The sequence below is a fragment of the Acomys minous genome (genome assembly GCF_964271855.1).
Source record: "Acomys minous genome assembly, chromosome: 20".
NCBI lineage: Eukaryota > Metazoa > Chordata > Mammalia > Rodentia > Muridae > Acomys > Acomys minous.
In genome coordinates this window covers 21,748,989-21,765,807 of record NC_140502.1, presented here as the reverse complement: position 1 = coordinate 21,765,807, position 16,819 = coordinate 21,748,989, and the positions used below count along the sequence as shown (strand labels likewise).

The window sequence follows — 16,819 nt, the reverse complement described above, 5'->3', positions numbered from 1 at the left end:
ACGCTGAGGCTGGAAATGTGAAGTCTCTCACAAGGGTGAGCACTCTTGAGGGCAGGTACGAGTGCTCTGAGTATGGTGCCCGGCTTTACCTCAGCCGGAGAGGAGACGGTATGGTTGGAGAAGGCCGGCCAACACATACTCCTAGGGGAGAGAGAAAGGGGCATCTGAGGAGACCGCCCTGTCCCAGGCCCTGAGACCCAGGCACAAAGCTCGTGTGCGTGCCCTGCCTGCGCTCTACCCGTGTCTCCCTGCCTTGTTCCCTGAGCCCGTTCACGGCCTGCTCCATCCTTGCCAGCTTATCAATAGGTTAAGTGGTCGGGTCAGCGATATTGACCATTTGATTAGGACCTTGTCAGATCAATCCCCAGCTCATCTCACGGGCCTCCCCACCCCCCCTCCGCCCCCCGCCACGTGTTCCTTCTTGCTCTTCAGAGCCTGGAAGCAGCCGGCTGCAGAAGCGACCATCCTCCCCACACAGAACCCCCATATTGAGAGCCCTTGGCCTTGCCTGAGCCATTTTTGGCTCTCTCTAGGTGGCAGCTGCCTGCCCCACACCTCTGGCTTTGCCACTGGGTCCTATGCGCGGACGGACAGTCGGCAACTGCCTGCTCTCAGCTGTGTGACCTAGGAGAAGAGGCCTGCCTTATGCTTTCTGAGCCTTCGTGTCTTCAGCAGCGTGTTTGCAGCGTAGCCAAGAGTTGAGAGGACTCTCGATCTCCCTTGCAGAGTATAGCAATGTTTGGTGTAGACTGTGTTAGGCCACACCCACCACTCTGCTACAATTATTCAGATTCCTATGTTTGCGCTGCCCTGTCCCTCAGAGGAGGTGTATATGGGCAGGCTGCTTCTGGGGAGACAAGTTGGCACCATCATCATAGGTTTGTCCCCAGGTCTGCAGCCATATCCTGTTCTGGATGATGCCGGGGATCCCCAGAGTAGCCTGACCTCACCTCACCCTCAGGTAGCTCATCATACGGTATAGGTGGGCACAGCCAAGCAGTTTAGATGCTGTCGGCTGGGAGAAAACCTGAGGGCCAGGGAGACCCGGTCCTGTGAAAACTGGACTCCGTGCCTTCTGCGATGCAGCCTCAGGGAGCAGGGTTCAAGTCCCCGTTCTGCCTCTTCCTGTGCTTGGTGCCGTCCAGCTCCATTTCTCACAAGAGCTTGCCAGGAAGTAACGGAAGGCAGGGCTCTCTCTGCACGTGGGACTCTGCCTACAGATAATCTATGCGGAAAGGCTCTCTCTCCCCTCTGCTGAGGACAGGGCGGAGTTCTGGAAAGTGGGAAGAGAGAGTTGGAGGCAGGCCTGCCCAGGGTGGTGCTGCCCGTGGGCGCTGTGCGGGTAAAGGTGGCAGAGGGCTGAGAAACTCCACGTGGGCCCTGCGAGCTGCCTTAGGGGAAGACCCCAGCCCTAAGGCGCTGTCTGACTGAGGCGGGGGGCTCCTCTGAGACTGGGGATTCCCCGCCCGCCCGCCATCACTTACACCAATATTGACGGTTAATGCCGTGTCGCCACCGTGTTCAACACTCAGCGCGGCTAATTGTTTTGACTGGGAATCGGCAAGGCGATTAAACGCCATCGATTTTGCCCTGCGCGCCGCATCGATTTTTAAATTTCCTATTGATCCCAGCCCTAAATCTCCTTAACCAAGACCTCACCGTGGAGATGACAGCCACTGATTAGCCCTGGGGTGGGGCAGTGCATGAGATGGCGGGGGTGGGGTGAGGTGGGAGGGGCAACCCCCAAGGGGGAGCCACCCCATCTCTCCCTGCCCCCAGGGACCCTCAACTCCCTCTAACCTTGAGGGTGGAGGCCCAGCCAGACTTATAGGGAGAAAGGAAGGAAAGGAGAGCTTGGGGTACCCCTACTTCTGTTGCTTCTCTCTCTCTCTCTCTCTTTCTCTCTCTCTCTCTTTTCTTTTTCCTTTTTGGGATTTTTTCTGGTCTCTCTCCATACTCAATCACTTCTCTCTCCTCATCTCTTCTCTTTTCCCTCGCACCATATCTCTCTCTCTCTCTCTCTCTCTCTCTCCTCCTCCCTCCCTCCCTCCTTCTCTCTCTCTGTCTTCTCCATTGCTGTCTTTTTCTCTCTTCTCTTTCTGAACACCAGGCCTCCCCGAATTTCCCAAATCCTTGTCAGATCCTGGGCCTCCGACTCATATCTGCGCCTGCCTACCTGCCATTAAAAAAAAAAAGTCCTGTAAAGTGCATGACTAGTCTTGTCCTCACTCTTTTGCAGGCCCCTGCGGCTTCTCCCTTCCCGGGAGTGTACCTATGAGCTCACACAGTGGGTCTGGGCTTTGTGGTCTGACTCTCTCAAGACTCCCTCTCTCCGTTATTTCTGTTTGGGGTTTTGTTGTTGTTGTTGTTGTTTGTTTGTTTGTTTGTTTGTTTTTTGAGCCAGAGTTTCACTCTGTAGCCCAGGTTGGCCTGGAGCTCTCTGTTGTACTCCAGGCTGCCTTCGAACTTGAGACCAATCATCCTTTCTCAGACTCCCAAAAGCTAAAGATTACAAAAGATTACAGGCATGAGCCACTATGCCCAGATGATCTTGAGGAGAGAGAGAGAGAGAGAGAGAGAGAGAGAGAGAGAGAGAGAGAATAAAATGCCATATTGTTTATACATATGTGTAGGGATGGGCACACATGTGTATGTGTGTGCATATGTGTGGGGATGGATGCACGTGTGTGTGTGTGTGTGTGTGTGTGTATGGGTATATAGCCCGTAAGCAGCTCAGCTGGTTGAAGGGTGTTCTTTCCAGATGCCTCAGTTGGTGTAAACCTCTCCCAAACAGCACAAACAGATGGTTTCTGCTTTTTCCAGGCAGCTGATCTGGTCCCATGGTCGTTTTCATAGCTTGGCTTCCCTATTCTGAGAGGGACTCTTTTTTTTTTTTTTAAGATTTATTTATTTATTATGTATACAGTGTTCTGCCTGCATGTACAGAGGGCACTAGATCTTACTAGAGATGGTCGCGAGCCACCATATGGTTGCTGGGAATCGAACTGAGAGGGACTCTCAACTTTTATTGCTTACTTTGGCAGGGAGAGGACCTAGTGAATCTGGTTGGTTTCAGGAACTTCCTGAAACTACTTTTGAGCTGTTGACCTTCCTGCCTAAGGAGCTAGCTTCCCAGTGGGACAGAATGTTTCCATCTCAGGGGAAACTGTTAACATTGTAATGTGTATGTGCGGGGGATGGGTGGGTGTGTGAGTGGGTGGTGGCGGAGGTCTGCGGCATCATTCCTTACCAACCATGTGTTTTGTATATTCTTTCATTGGGATCTCGGGGTTGGGGTGGGGATGCTACTCAGGGATGCTGATCAGTTTAGGCTGCCTGGCCAGGGATCCTCCTGCCTCTCTGCCTGCCCAGCCCTGGAATTATGAGCAGCACACCAAGCTCTTTAAGTATGGGTTCTGGGCATGCTCCTGTGCTCAGTGCTTAGGGACTGAGCTGTTCCCCCAGTCTCTATCTCCGGGACAGAGTCTCGCTATATATTCCAAGCTGGTCTTGAACTCAAGATCCTCTTGCTTTAGGCTTCCACATGCTAATGAGGGACCTGCCATGCCCAGCTAGCCCCCATCTTTCTCAGCACAGCTCGCCATCTGTTTCTCCCATCCATGTCACCTAATGACAGCCCTTCTGTCCCACAGTCCCTGCCCCCTGCACCCCCCCCCCCACCTCCCCCCAAATGCCTACCGCAGGCAGAGGCTAGAACGGTCTTTACATGGGCTTGGGCAGCTTTCCCAAGAAGCTTGTGTATCCAGAAAGTAGGAAAGCAGGGTTCAGCCCCCGGCAGAGGGAAACCCCAGCTCTGTAGCTGTACCTGCCTATCAGTGAACTGAATGGGACTTTGGCTTTAGGTTCTGCCGCCCTGCCCCACGTGCAGAGCGGGGATGGTAGGAGCCTCTCTGTCTTCCGTCCTGCATGTTAAATATAAAATAAGATGCCAGGCAACAGATATAATATGGAGTTTATTGTAGAAGCGTGGGGCAAGCAGGAAAGGGGGAGGGGCGCCCCAGAGAGAGGGGGGTGAGTGGATATCCGGGGCACCTGGCACGGCAGGTGATGATGTCATCGGTTGTTAGGCAGCCTGGAGGCAGATTTGCTAACATTCCTCCCTTTTAGGACTGAAGAGGCTTAGAAGCCAGTTCTCCTTGGGGACGGCCTGCCCGCCTGGGCCAAAAGTTCATTCACCTCCTAGACTTGGTTGGCTGGTGCCTCACCAGTCTTCCCTCGGTCTGCTTGGCCTCCACTAGGATTCCCGTGGCACCTCCTGCCTACCACAGCACATGGGTGGCAGCTCTCAATCCTGGCTTCCCAGCTTGCCTATAAGCCCCTGGAGAAGCAGAGCACACATCATGTCTAACTCTTATCTTGACTCCCACACTTGAGTCAGAGGCAAAAAAAAAAACCTACCAGTAATCCCTGCACTGATGAGGCTGAGGCAGGAGGATCTCTGTGAGTTTGAGGTCAGTGTGGATTGCATAGTGAGTTCCAGGCTGGCCTGGGTTACATACAAGATCCTGTATCAAGGGAGGGAGGAAAGAAATAGGAAGAGAAGGAGGAGCCGGGCCGGGTGGCGCACGCCTTTAAGCTCAGCACTCAGGAGGCAGAAGAAGGTGGATCTCTGTGAGTTCGAGGCCAGCCTGGTGTAAGTGAGTCCCGGACAGTCAGGGCTACACAGAGAGACCCTTGTCTCAAAAACAAAACAAAAACAAAAAAAAAGAGGAAAGAGAGAAGGAAAGAAAGGAATGGAAACATTTGTTGGATAAATGAATAACTGAATATACAAATGTCCAAGCTAGAAATACAACTTACATTTTCATGTCTCTACTATTCATAGGTGCTTTGTCATGATCATTTTCAAATTTATTTCTCACCAGATCTTGCCAGCACCCATTTAAGATACGGTTTGCTAATTAATTAATTGATTCAGCCATCAATGTATGACTCAGCATTTATGATCTCATAAGGCTCTTCAAATTTACCAGGTTCTCTGCCAGCTGCTAAGGCTGCAACAGGATTCCAGGAACTTCCGGAAGCAGGAATCCTGGCGGCACGCTGCCGTTCTAGCGAGAGTTCAGGAGGCTGGGCGAGGGGGGAATCATGGGCTTGAGGCCAGCCTGGGCTACATAGGAGCATAGAAAGACTGCCTCGTGAAATTAATAGGGCTGGGCGTGGTGGCGCACGCCTTTAATCTCAGCACCGGGGAGGCAGAAGCAGGCAGATCTCTGTGAGTCAGGCGAGCTGGAGATGCGTAGTGAGATCCTGCCTCCAAATCAAGACGAGGGGCAGACAGATGGTTTAGTGGGCTTCACATGGTGGAATGAGAAAAATGGCTCCTGGCCGTTGTCCTGTGATCTGTGCTGTATGTACTTTGACATGTGTCTTATGCAGGCGCGCAGGCGCGCGCGTACCCACCCACCCACAGGCACACACAAAATACATAAGTAAAATTTAAAACGAAACCAACAACAAAAACTTCCCATCTGATGGGAGAACAGGTGGTCAACAAGGGCCCACTGTGCCCGTTGTAGGGTGGAAACACTGAGGCTAGAGGTGGTCATCAGAGGCCGGGCGTGGTGGCGCATGCCATTAATCCCAGCACTTGGGAGGCAGAGGCAGGTGGACCGATGTGAGTTCGAGGCCAGCCTGGTCTACAAAGGGAGTCCAGGACAGTCAAGGCTACACAGAGAAACCCTGTCCCAAAAAACAAAAAACAAAAACAAAAGCAAAACAAAACAAAAAACCCAGAAGTGGTCATTGAGAGTAACCAGTGGCCAGTAGCACCTGAGTCTCAGGTGCTTGTCCCTATGGTGTGTGATCTGCCGCTGTTGGTGGGGATACAGGAAGAGGGCCCCTCGACTCAAGAGGAGCCTCATCCGACATGAAGTCCAGACCACTGCCCAGGGACATTCACTCTGTCTTCTCTCCTTCCAGGTTCTCGGCTGGACCGGGTTGGTGGCCTGAATGTATTATTAGCTTTGCTCCGTCTGCCCAAGAGGTAAGGATCGTGCCTTGCAAGTTGTGTATTTCTGTGCCCTGGCCTTCTTGCTCTCCTGGGTTATGTCCCTGGCCTGCCCTTGGGGGTGTGGCCACCGTTCCCTGTCTGTTTCCAACCCCCAGAGCTTTCATTCTGTCTGGCATTTTAATTTCCTTAGTACATTTTGTACTCCTGGCTTCTAGGTGTCAGCGAGCGTGGACTGTGGTGGCTTACGGTTACATCTTTGGGGCCCGGTGTGCATGGTTACAAGGGGTTTGAGAAAGTTAATGCCAGGGCTGGATGTGGTGGCGCACGCCTTTTAATCCCAGCCTCAGGAGGCAGAGGCAGGCGGATCTCTGTGAGTTCGAGGCCAGCCTGGTCTATAAAGTGAGTCCAGGATAGCCAAGACTGTCTCGAAATAAATAAACAAACAAACAAACAAATAAAAGAAAAGAAAGAAAAAGAAAAAAGGAAAGAAAAGAAAAACAACCAAAATGAAAGCTAATGCTACCATGCTGCCATCTATAAATGAGAACAAGATGGCACCGTGGGTAAAGGTGCTTGCTACCACCCTGGACGGACCTCAGTTTAATCTCTGGATCTATATGGTGTAATGAGAGGACTGATTCCTGCAACTTACCTTCTGGCCTCTACACACAAACTATAGTACATATACCACCTCCGTACAGACACTCACAAATAAATAGATAGATAAATAGATACTTTTATTTAATTTTAATTTATGTGCATTGGTGTAGGGGTGTCAGATCTTGGAGTTACAGACAGTTGTGAGCTGCCACGTGGGTGCTGGGATTTGAACCCAGGTCCTTTGGAAGAGCAGGCAGTGCTCTTAACCACTGAGCCATCTCTCCAGCCCCATTTTTAACATTTTTCAATGAGGAAAACAAGACCTGCCCACCCTAAAGAGTATCTCAGGGACAGGAAAAGGTAGCGAAAAGAAAGACAGTTTGTCTGATCACAGGTGTGGCTCAGTTTCCCTATCTCCTTCTAAGGAGGGGGATCCCCAGCCCCCACCACACCCCCTGCCTCAGTGAGGCAGGAAGATGACATAAGCTACCTTCCAAAGCATGGAGACCCTGGCACTGAGGGCTGCAGACACACACAGCTAGAAACACCCCTGGACAAATCAGGATGCTCGGGAGCCCAGCAAGACTCCCAGAGTGAAGCCAGGACTCCCCGGGGGTTCATTGCTGTGGGAACCACAGACCTAGGCATCTGCCTTGCTGTGGACACCTCCCACTCATCCCTTTCTCCTGGCAATGAGTGAGTGGCAGGGGAGGTAGGAAGTGAGGTCTGTGAAATGGGACCCCCTCACCCTACCACCATTATTTTAACTGGAGCAACTGAACCCACAGCCTCAGGGTCCTGGAGAGCCAACAGTCCCCACTATAGGCCTCCTGGTCAGCAGTCCCTTGTTGTCCCCAAGTCACAGGTGCCCTTGGGGAAGCCGAGGAAAGCTGTAGCTCATGTGTGTCATTCACCTGCTGGGGCAGGGCCGCTTCACGCTCCTGTACAGACAGCCCTGAGTTACTAGGCTTTGGGTTTTGAAGGGGAGCAGAAGGGCCTGGGCTTGCAGCGAGATTAGTACAGGGCTGGGCTCACTCAGCACGCAGCACCAAGCCCTGGGACCCATCCTCAGCGCTGCATAAGGTAGGCATGCCTGCTGTCCCGGCACCTGACAGGCGATCCTTGGTTACATAGTGAGTTTGAGGCCAGCCTGAGCTACACGAGACCCTGTCTCAAAGAGGAAAATGAAAGGCAGACCGACAGACAGACAGACAGACAGACGTTTCTATGGGACATCTCCCAGTTTCTAAGTGCCGGAAGCTGACGTTAAGATTTCAAAAATCGCTTTGCGGTCCAAACCATTTTGTCAGGCCCATAAACGTGTAGTTGTATTAATAGTTTACAGACTGGGACCCGGGAAAACACAGACACGTGTGTACCCAATATTTCAGCAACTCAGGGGTTTTCTTCTCCCCGCCCCGTGAAGTTCATTCATGAGCTCTTGTTTTAGCTGGTAACTATGTGGGCACCTTAGTCACAGGGCCCCAGCTGTCTGTCTGACGTCTGTCTCTCCCTCCTCCCTCATCACGGCCTAGACTGACCCCAAATTCTGAATCCTCCTGCCTCAGGTTCCCACTAAGATGACAGGCATGGGCACCAACACCTCCCCGTCCCCCTCCCCCCTGCCCCCCACTTCCTCACGGAGCCATGTTACATCTTCTCATGTCCTCGGATGCCCTTGATGGTAAAGGAGGCTCTGCTAGCTTCTAGACGGCATCAGCTTGTGGGTTAGAGGCTGCTCTGAGGGCCGCCAGGGGCTAGGTTAAAGTAGAGGGCTTGGGCTAGTCGTTAAGAACACGGACTGCTTCACCAGAGGCCCCCGGTTCAATTCCCAGCAGCTCATAACCGTCTGTAACTCCCAGATCTAACGCCCTTCCTTACACAGACACACACGCAGGCGGAACACCAGCGCACATGCGTCTCATTCAAAGTGGCTCTCTGTTGCCTGAAGCTGCTACACAGCTTGCCAGACAGCCTGCGTCGGGCAACCATTCTCGAACTCGGAACTGCCTGGATTTATTAGTCCTTTTTTTCTTCTTCCTCCTGGAATCCCACCACAGCATTGGAAACCCCGCGGGCCTCTGTCCCGTGGGAGTGAATCTCTTTGAGGCGAATAGAAACCGAGTGTTAGCAGCAATTACACTTGGCTTGCGTGGAAGGGCTCGGCTAACGCTAGGACTCTGCACGGGCTCACCGGGTAGAAACTAGGGTCATTTGTGCGGTAGAGAGGTGTTCGGCTATTGGAGTTCCTTGCAAACTCGCTTTGAAGACGGGTTGCCACAGTACCTGAGCGATTCAAGGACAAATTTGTCCTCCCCCCCCCCACCCTCAGGGAGAAAGCGCCTAAGGAGGCCACGTGCGTGGCTCTACCAGGAAGGCAGGTGTCTCCCCAGATAATGTCCCAGGGCTTCCTCATTGATCCCCATGAGAGCTGGGACCCCAAGATGAGTAAGACTCTTAGGCCTGGGGTCTGCCTAGGCTGCCCCAGCAGAGGCATGGCTCCCTCAATCTGTCTCTAGTTCTTTCTTGGGCTCACTCCCCACCTGTCCTCTCTCTTCTATGTAAGGCACTCTGCTCTGGGCAGTCCCCCCACCCCACCCCCGGGGCTGTCTCACCCCATCCCTATCCATCCTGCTCCTCACTTGGCTTAGGGTCTCCCCCAAATGCTTCATAGCGCCTCCTCTGTGCGTTACACGTCTACGCGCCTGCAGTCGGTTTCCTGGGGGCAGTTGTACGCTCAGGAAGTATTTGTCCGGATGACTAAATAAGCGAGCAAACCCACACAGCCAAATCCACAGCCGTCCTTTTATTACTGCAGCACCCTGGCCCCGCCCCTGGGCCTTTTCACTTACTAGGCCTGGAGGAGCTGACAGGTTGGAGGATGTCTGAGGCCCCAGAGGGGTCCCCAGGCTGGGGAAGAATCAGGCACAAGCTTTATCTACCCAAGTCTGGGGTTGTAAGGTATCGGGTCAGTGGAGAGAGGGAATAGATGACCCACGCAGGGCCTCCGGGGACATCTTTGGTTCTTGAAGGGCCAGGAGAAGCCACAGTAGGTTTAGCTCTGGAAATGATATTGGTGACAGGCTTATCAGCTTTGGGAACCGTAAGCGCTGCTCTGGCCTTACAGTCCGTGTGTGTCCGACTCTGGTCCCCTGGGCCTGATGCCCTCTGAATGCCAAGGCAGGAGCCGGGCTCTGTTACCATCTTCCTTCTCCATGCACGGAAGTGTATGGTAGCCAAACATGAAGGTGACAACGGGGGTCACGGGGGGTGATGAGGACAGACTCAGGGATGTGCCCCGAGACTCCTATACTCCCCATGCGAGAGGCCTGAGGATCTGAGGAGCCCGAACTCATTTGTGTGGGGTGGGGGTGGGGGACGGACGAGGCTTCCGTTGCTGCTAGGTCTGACGAGGTGACTTGGAAGAACCTAGAGCTAGGTGAGGCGGTCTTCAGTGACCAGTGACCGACCGACCGGGGCGGGTATGCCTCCCGAGGGTGACAGGGGATAGCAATGAGCGTAGATAAGACAGTGAACCAGCAGACAGACGGCCAACAGTTTTTTCCAGATACCAGATCCAGTTCAGGCTTCCCCTAGTTGCATCTGCAGTATGGGGGCGGGGTAGGTCTCGACTTCAGCACTAGCTAGGGTGTGTGCTGTTACCCTTGCGGCTTAGGGCGGGGTCCAGAGCTGGAGGAGCTTCAGTGGTGGAACGGCGGCGCTCTTGGCTGGGGGTGCGGGGGATGGGCCAGCTCCTTCGCTGGCAGTGTACCAGCCACACTGTGTGAATGGGCAGCCGTCCTTCCTGGCCGCGGAGTCCCAGACTTGAGGGCAGTGGGTTTTAAGAGGTAGCCAAGCCATCGGCTTGATGCCTTTGTCTGTGGCTGCCATCTCCAGGCAGGGCCGGTGGAAACAGCTGTCTGTTTGAGAGTGTCTCTTGCCCACAAGGTGGGGCTTACAGATGTGGGGGAGGTGAGGGACAGAAAGCTCACCTCTTTTAGCAGGCTAGGTTTCGGGGCAAGTCCCTGGAATCCTGGACGGGCCCCACAGCAAGTGAAGGCAGGCTGTGTGGGTTCAGAACCCTGATCCACAACGGAGGCAGGCCTCGGGGTAACCCTGGGAGCTTTGTGCAAGGCCTGCTGGGAAGCCCACTGAGTTCCGAGGCCTCTCCAGCTCACCAGCCCCACAGGTCTCTCCACCCCTGGCCTTCCGGGTCCTCACCTTTGGCTCTCTCTGCACCCCCAACAGGGACTCGTATCTCTGCTCTCTGTGTGAATGTCTGTCTGCCTCTCCGTTTCTTCCTGAGTGGTTCCTCTTCCTCTGAGCCTGGAGATAGACGAATAGAGTTTTAGCTTCTGGCCTCAGAGACTGCGACACGGAGGTGTGGGGCCGGGCAGGGGTTTGGGGTGGCAAGGACAGTGACAAGGAAAACAAAACGGCACTGAGGACAACAAAGAATGGTGACAGCCTCCTTTGCCGCCCCACCCCCCACCCCCGTACTCCAGGAGAGCTTTTTTTTGGGGGGGGGAAGATTTGGGGAGCACACTCTTCTTGAGGCACATGGCCGACAGGGCATCCAGAGGAGTCCTTACCCGACATTGGAGAAATGGTGGGGGAGCTCTTGAGAAGAGTGGAAAGAAAAGGGAGGCAGTGGAAATGCCTTTTCCGGACAGGAAAGAGGAATAGAGACAGGCAGGAGGGGCAGGAAGTGTAATCCCAAGCTAGGGTACATGGAGACTCCCTGTAGGTGACGGGACAAGGTCACCGGCTTGGTACTGAGGACGAGAGATGGGGGCTAAGGGCACCAGAGAAGGAAGGCACAGCCGTGAGGCTCCGGGTGTCCTCACTGGGTGTCTGTACCTGGTAGAGTGTAAGTGATGACACACAGAGGGGTGACATTAGCTGGCTGGTGCGTTGGTAAGGATGGGTACCGCCTCAGGCTGTCCATCTTGTCCTCTCCTCACTCTGGGCTCTGGGGGACCAAGGACTGTGGGAGGGGGCCTAGGGCGTGGGGAGAAAGCTGAGTGTGTGTGTGTTCCTGGGGAGAGGGCTTTGAACTGGGCCTCCCTTCTGCGCTCTCTGCCTCTGCTGACTCGGGGGGTCCTCACGAGTGTCTCACTACCTCTGTCTGCGTGTCTGTCTTTCATCTGTCGCTGCCTGGTCTTTTTTACTCTTTGTGTGTGTGTGTGTGTGTGTGTGTGTGTGTGTGTGTGTGTGTGTGTGTGTCTGTGTTTTCTAGCTGTCCCTTGCTGGGGCTCCCCATATCTTTATCCACGTCCCCCACCCCCACCCCGTGCAGCTCATCTGTATAATCTACGTCTCTGTCCATCCTGGTCTCTCAGTTTCTGCCCGTGCATAGCTCTGGAAGTCCTCCTTTCTCTCCCTCTGTCTAGCTCTGTCTTTTTCTTCATTCCTGTCTCTGGCTGACCATCCCTGCCTCTCTCTCTCTCTCTCTCTCTCTCTCTGTGTATGTGTGTGTGTGTGTCACCCTCCCCCTCCCTTCCCCCCCACTATTTTTTTTTTCTGTTTCTAACACCCACACTCACATCCTACCTCAGGAGTAATTGCTTTTGTCTGGGTTAGACTGGACTTGTGGTGGGGGGAGGGCGGGGGGAGCGGGTGGCGCTGGGGGGGGTTGGGAGGGACGGAGGTCGCTTGGTGGAGTTGAGGTAGTGTCCACCAAAGCAAAGGGTGCTGAGAAAGAGAGGTGCGCCCAAGGTGGGAGAAGGAAGGGAGGAAGTGTGAGTCCATCGTGGCCGGGGTCTGGGGCGTCTGTCAAGGGAAGAAAGAAGGCAAGCGCCCTTATATTCTACGTGGAGATGATGTAGCGATAAACCTCACTAGCCAGGGTCTCGGTGGCAGCTTCTGGTGCTTCAGCCCCTCCCCCCACTCCGACTCCGGGATGTGACCTCTGCCCCCATCACGCACACCGAGTCACCATTGACACGCACGGGGACACACCCAGAGCCTCCGTCCCACTCATGGGGACGCACTTGGCCATCAACACTAAGGATGACCTGGAGCTCGTAGAACCCGCTGGAGTCTCCACTGCTCATATAGAGCCTTCGACACACACAGAGAGGACCCTACGGGCTCTGCAGCCCAGGGACAGCCACCCACTGACACAGACACAGAGACTCACCCCACCGGAGACACAGACATGTGAGCACATGTCAGTTTTACCAGAGCACATAGGAACGCTTCGCCACCACCCTTCCTAGGAACGGAGAGGTCTCTTACCATCTGGCCACATCTTCCCCAAGGGCCACACGGGGCACCTTTGGGGGACATACAGTTGTCAGGGAGACACTGTGGACATGTACACACAACACCTAGTGTCCCCAAGACAAACCCCCACGGACTCACATAGTCACACACAGAGACATGGCTGGAGGGTCAGGGCAGCCAGGAGACAATTCTGGAGTGTCCCTTCCCCTCCCCCACCCCCACAGCTTAAGGACCTGTGTACGCTGTACATATATGGCGGCTATTCGGACTCCACGGCCCTTTGGTTGGACGCTCCTGCCTAACATCCTGAGAGAACCCACCCACGCCCCAACACCTTAAGCCCAGGCCCTGGCGTGAGGCCAAGGACCTGTGGGTAGGCGACAGGCTTGCCCATGGTGCCCGCCCCCCACCCCCCACCCCCCACCCCCCAACACTCACTTATATCCATTTGCCCTTCCAATTCCAGTATCTGGCTTTCTTTTTCTTCTCCCACAGGTTCAGGATAGCAATCTCTCTATTCCCCCTTGCCCAGCCAGGGACTCTGCCCACCCTCCAGGACTTCAGCCCTCACCCTCACATACTTTCAAAGGGCCCATCTCTCTGAGCTGCTCCCAATTGAGGGAGTGATCACTTTCTCCTCAAAAGACTGCCCCTCAGGTTTATCCCAGCCACCTAACCTGCACACACACACACCCCACCCCCACACACATACACCCATCTGCTTCCCTGCCCACCCCCATACTCACCCCCTCTCCTGGCTCTCCAAGCTCTCAGCCTCCCTAAACTCTCCTGCAGTAGAGGAGTGTGGAGTGGAGGTTGGGGCCCCCCCCCAGAGGTAGGGGTAAGGGGTGCATGGGGTTGGGTGGGGGCCTGGGTGCGGCTCCAGCAAAGAAAAGGAAGAGAAGCAAGGGAGAGAGAGAGGCAGAGGCAGGCAGCCAGCCGGCTTTATATCTCTGCTGTATTGATCCACCATGTCACAGCCTGGTCGGTCGATAGCCAGCGCGAAACAGAGGGAGAGAAGGGAGGGGAGCTTTGGGGGAGGGCAGCCGGGACCCCCTTAGTCCTGGTACATCTAGGGTCCCCTGGGCAGTCTGTGGGAGCATATTTAAGCCCCCCCCCCCAAAAGGAGTGAGCCATGCCCCCCCCTCCACTTGCTTTTGGCTGGGGCCCTCTTTCTCCTCAGGAGCCCCCTCAGCCTTGGTAGGAGAATTGAAAGACCCAAGGTTTGAACATTTGTTTGTTTGTTTATTTGTTTGTTTCCCCAGTGGCTCTTTATTGCCATAGGCAGGATGGCTGCCAGCCGCGGCTCCTCTTTGCCATCCAGGGTCAGGCAGGGCGTGTGGGAGCCTTCAAGACATGTTGTGTTAGGGCAGGACCGGACTGTGGGTCCACCTTCACTGTGCGGCACTGAGCAGGAGAGACGCCTCTCTGCAGGCCTCTTCCCGGGTACTCAGCGGCGGCGGCCTTTCCATTTCCACTTGTCTTTCTCCACAAGCCCAGGCCGGAAACACCATGCTGAAGGTTTCTTCTGTCTTTCGGTCTCCCTCACCCTCAGGGGCTGGCCTGAAACACAGAGATCAACCTCTCCAGCCCCTCATCCTCCTCTTCCCACAGCCTTCTATTACCTGCCCCTTCTGTGGGCCAGCCCTGACCCGGAAGAGAAAGGGCTAGGAGAGAGGAGGAGTTGTCTACCTTGCTAGGGGAAGATCAAGAATGGGGCTGAAAACCCTGTGGCTACGCCTGCACCCCACATTTTCCCCATGATTCTGTTTCTCTTCTTTGGGCCTCAGTTTCCCCCCTAGCCCCAACTAAATCCTGCCTCAGCTCTGAGATCCAGAGGGATTGGTACCGTTGGGAGGCAGGGGTTGGCAGGGGGCGGGGTGCAGGGGGTAGGATGGGGGGGGAGAAGCTACGGCCAGAGGGTGCTTGCTGTCCGTCCTTCAGCCAAGACTGTGGGTCCCAGGTGCTTCCCCGCCAGCCCCCAATTCCCGGGGGGCTCCTGTTCTTTGTCTTCGAAGACCGTCCTCCCCTCCCAGCCTGGAGAGGTTGAGGAATCACCTTAGCCTTGACCCGAGGGGGCCGGCAGAGGAGGGGGAGGCAGCAGTCCTCCCCCTGTCTCCTGCCCATGGCCACCTACAGGCCCTCTCTGGCTTCCCTCTGACTACCAGGCAGCCCCCCCCCTACCCCACCCCCAAGCAATGGTCTGCTGTTCCCTTTGTTAGGAAGGGGGAGGGGAAAGAGATGAGCTGAGGGGACGTGGCCTGACCCTCGACCTCTCCCCCTCCCTCCACCCATCTGAGTCCTCAGGGGCTCAGAGCCCCCTTGACGGACAGTTCTGACCATCAGCCAAATGGCTCCGTGAGGAAGCAAGGGGCCAGGTAGGGGGGAGGGGAAGGGGGTCTATCCAGGGCTGGGAGCCCACCACAGTGTGGGTGTGGGGGTACTCCTAAGTCAGAAGGAAGCTCTTAGGAGGGCTGGCTGAAGAGAAATGTACATGTGGGGCCAGGCCCTGGGGAAACCTTCACTGAACCAGGGCTAGGGTTATGAAGTTTAAAAGTGAGGGTTCAACCCCATAGATATCGCAGCCCTTAGTAGCCAACGGGTAGGGCCCCCCCGGCCTGGGCAGATGCCCCCACCCCACCCCCACCCAGCCGGCAGCATTGGGAGTGCAGTGAGTTTAAAAAAAAAAAAATTAAAAGGAAAAAAAAAAAAACAGGAGCAGGAGAAGCTGGGGGAAAATATATATAAGAAAAAATATAATAAGAACTAAGCGGTGGCTGCAGGAGAGAGAAAGGGCAGGAGGCAGGGAGGGGGGCGCAGGGGGGAGGGCGGCTGGGGCCCTGGTCGCTGCGGAGGCCGGCCGCCGGCCTCTGTGCTGAGCCCTCCGCGTCCCCCCTGCCGGCCCCCTCCAGCCCCGATCGATCCAGTTTCTTGGCAATAAAGCATTTTTATTGTCAGCTGCCCTGAATGGCAAATGTGAGCCTGGTCCTGCTCCCCCCACCCCCCACCCCCCGACTCTGCTTCCTCACCACCCCTCCCCCAACCTGCCTTTACCCCCTCTGCTACTATTCCCCTCACCAAAGAATCAGTATCATCCATCAGGAAGACCTCCTCCTCTTCCTCATCCATGTCAGCAGGCCCCTGGCATGTACCCAACAGTACAGTAAGCCTTCCACCCCCCCCCCCCACCTAGGCTCTTGCTCCCCTCCCTAACACCAAACCCATTGGGGAGCAGAAAGTGGTAAAGCAGCAAGCCGCCTTAGGAGGCAGCGGCCAGGGCGGGAGGGTGTCGGGTGTGGGCAACAGATGATGCCCACAGTGAGGGGAGACAGTAACCAAAGTCGGAAGAACACCCGAGAACAGGAACAATAATAACAGGTGGGCGGCAGCAGCTTGGGGACCTGAGGGGACAGGGACCCCACTCCTTGGCCCTTTTCTACACACCTCTGAGGTCGAGGTCCCTGCTACACTGAACCCCAGGCCCCGCCCCCCCCCAAACCTGGGAAGCAGGTGGGTAAAGCAAAATGACAAGGGCTGGAAGTTGGCATCGCTTCCCACGTGTGCGTTACCTGCGTCAGCTCTATCCAGGACCGGGGACGACACCACACACACACACACACACACACACACACACACACAAAGGACCGCTGGTGTGACGGGGCCAGGAGGAGAGTGTTGGGCAAAGCCGTTTACAAAAGATCGCAGCCCCCGTGTCAAGTGGGTGGCACGCCGGCTCCCCTCCCTTCTTCTTTCCTCTCTTTGTCTCTTCTCTGTCTTCTCCCCGTCCATCCTCCTATTTGACTCCGACTCCTGCTCCTTTATTGCAACTTCTTCCCCAGGGATTTAAAGACCTCACGCACCCCTCTGTTCTGGCTCCCGACGAACAACTCCCCCCACCCCCCCGCTCCGACCCCCCCCCTTCTTTTCTCTGTTCATTCCTCTTTGCTCTGCTTTTCTCCGGCCTTTTTCCCTGGGCCTTTTTCCCTGGGCCCTTGTATTCCTGTCTCACCCGGCTCT

General features: G+C 55.3%; 1 protein-coding gene across 1 annotated transcript in view; it reads left to right on the top strand.

The window, feature by feature from the left end:
• POU2F2 (POU class 2 homeobox 2) overlaps positions 1–16,819 on the top strand; it is a 91,709-nt gene that overhangs the window by 18,110 nt on the left and 56,780 nt on the right. Inside the window, exon 2 of the mRNA XM_084771528.1 lies at positions 5,944–6,007. The gene's annotated coding sequence lies outside the window, so the exon portion shown is untranslated. The remainder of the gene's footprint in view (positions 1–5,943; positions 6,008–16,819) is intronic.